A 2,803-nucleotide genomic window follows, 5' to 3' on the forward strand; every position below is an offset into this window, starting at 1 on the left:
ATTTCACAATAAACATAACTGATGCTTTCCTTCTGATGGTCCCTCTGTTGGTCATATTGTATATGAGCCATGACAATTAGTTTTACAAAATTTATTGATGTTTGTTGATATGTTTTATCATAACTAATTTTCCCTCCCTTATCTAGATTCCCCAGCTTTCAGACAGGTGGACACTTCAATAAACCATACCCAAGGGATGTATCAAGTACTTCTTAGACATTCTCTCAGATCCTTGAGGTCTCATTTTGCCTAGGGATTTGCAATAGGTTCTGCCAGAGGCACCACTGTGACAACTGATGTCCATGGTCTATCTCCTGCTAAGCTCAAGAGGTCACTGGTTTCCAAGTTTATCTATAAAATTAATGCATTCCAGCAAGTTCTTTTTTTTAATATTAACAAACTTATTTTAAAGTTTATATGGAGAGGCAAAGACTCACAATAGTCAACATAGTGTTGAAGGAGAACAAAGACTGAGGACTGACTTCAAAGTTTACTAAAGCGATTGGGCACCTGGGTGGCTCAGTTGGTTAAGCCTCTGCCTTCCGGCTCAGGTCATGATCCCAGGGGCCAGGGATCGAGTCCGGCATTGGGTTCTCTGCTCAGCAGGGAGCCTGCTTCTCCTCATCTCTCTCTCTGGCTGTCTCTCTGCCCATTTGTGATCTCTCTCTCTGTCAAATAAATAAATAAAATCTTAAAAAAAAGTTTACCATAACGATAATTGTAAGCATGATATTGTAATACCACAGAGAGACTAGATTAAAGCAACAGAATATATATTATCAATTATATTTTATATTTAATAGAAAAGCAAAAGCAATACAAGAGAGCAAAATACAATCTTTTAAACAAATGGTTCTGTAGCAATGGTGAAGCTAAATCTAAAAATATAAAATAAAATAAATCCAGGCAGATATCCTACACTCTTCACAAAAATTAACTCAGATTGGATTATAAACCTAAACATGAAACATGTAGAAGGTAATATAGAAGAAAATTTAAATGACCTTGGTTTTCGCAATAACTTTAGCTACAAAAGCACAAGCACTGAATTTAAAAATGTCTACTCTGTGAAACACAATGCCAAGAGAATGAAAAGGCAAAGCACAGACTATGAGAAAAAATTTGCAAAATACACATCTGGCAAAGGACTGTTAATCAAAAATACACAAAGACCCCTAAAAACTCAACAATGGGGGAAAAACCGGATTAAAAATGAGCCAAAGGCCTTAGCAGATACCTCACCAAAGAAAATATTACAGATGGCAAATAAGCATATAAAAAGATGCTTCACATCATATGTCATCAGGAAAATGCAAATTAAAACAAAAAAGAGACACCAGTACATACCCAGAATCCAGAGCACTGACAACAGAACACGAAATGTTGGTGAGGATGTGGAGCAACAGGAATGTTCTTCCATGTGTATTGAGAATAAAGAATGGAAAACAACTTGGCAGTTTCTTACAAAACTAAACATATTCTTGCCAGATTATTCAGCAGTAGCAGCTCTTGGTATTTATCCAAAGAAGATGAAATCTATACCCACAAAGATGTCTATAGTAGTTTTATTCATAACTGACAAAAGCTTGGAAGCAACCAAGATATCCTTCCATAAGTGAAAGGTCAAAGAAAGTGTAGTACATGCAAACAATGGAATATTATTTAATGCTAGAGAAATGAATTACCAAGCTATGAAAAGATATGGATATAAATATTTAATAAATATTTGATTTTAGGCTTCTACAAGTCTATCAATGTTATTAGTATATTTTAACAGTGAATGCTCAGCATTCATGAATTTACCTAATAAAACATTTTGGGTTCAATATTTTAAATACTTCAACCTCTATGATTATATTCCTAATAATTTTGAATTGGGGTAAATAAACCTTAATTTTTTGTAACTTGTTTCTTATTGCAAGAGAGCTCAATGAAATTTTAGAAAATAAAAATTTACAAAAAAAAAGTTTAGTTTATTATTGCCAAATAATTTAAAACTTTATCTTATATTCAAATACATATATTTTTCTAAATTGATTTATATGCTACTAAAACCAAAAACTTTTAGTTATACTAGATTTCATATCCTGCAATCAATGCCAGAAATCCATCTGGCAATGATTTGTCTTAAATAGAGTTAAGATGGGTGTTATTACAATGCAAGATGGAAACAAAGATAGTATAACAATTGGTGTTACATAACTTTTCCGTTTTGATCAAGTTACTAATCTACAAAAGGCTTTTATCAGTGACAGACTTGGGACTTTAACAAAACTTTTAAACTAGCATGTGCGACTCATTCCTAGAAAACAACACAATCAATAACACTTTATTTAGATTAAATCATGACTATTTCTCCATTTGAATAAAAAAGGTAGCAACCCCAATAAGTTTATTGAACATGAAAAGTTGAAATGCTATAATGCTCCTAAGGAATTAAATGATCCAGTCAAGAATTACTAAAAAAGGATATAAATTACCAAAGTGTTTGTATAATTGTAATGTACAACTGCCCATTATCGTTCCATAGTGTAGGCTTGTACAAGAACTCTATAAAAGAACTCCACTTCTAAACTGTGGAAAATATGTTCCCTTTTCCCCTATATACAACTATTAAGCCATTCATTTAGCTTTTAAAATATCCACTTAATACAGGCTTTTTACACATTTGAACAGGCAGCAGGGCTCTATTCTTATCGCTTACATCTGAAGGATAGACTTCTAGCGTAAGAGGTAAAGCCCATAAAGGAGCCCAATAATAACAACAAAATACAGTTTAGTGAGCCCTTACAATCTGCCAGCT

This window comes from Mustela nivalis, assembly GCF_964662115.1.
Source record: "Mustela nivalis genome assembly, contig: HAP1_SCAFFOLD_588, whole genome shotgun sequence".
Lineage (NCBI taxonomy): Eukaryota > Metazoa > Chordata > Mammalia > Carnivora > Mustelidae > Mustela > Mustela nivalis.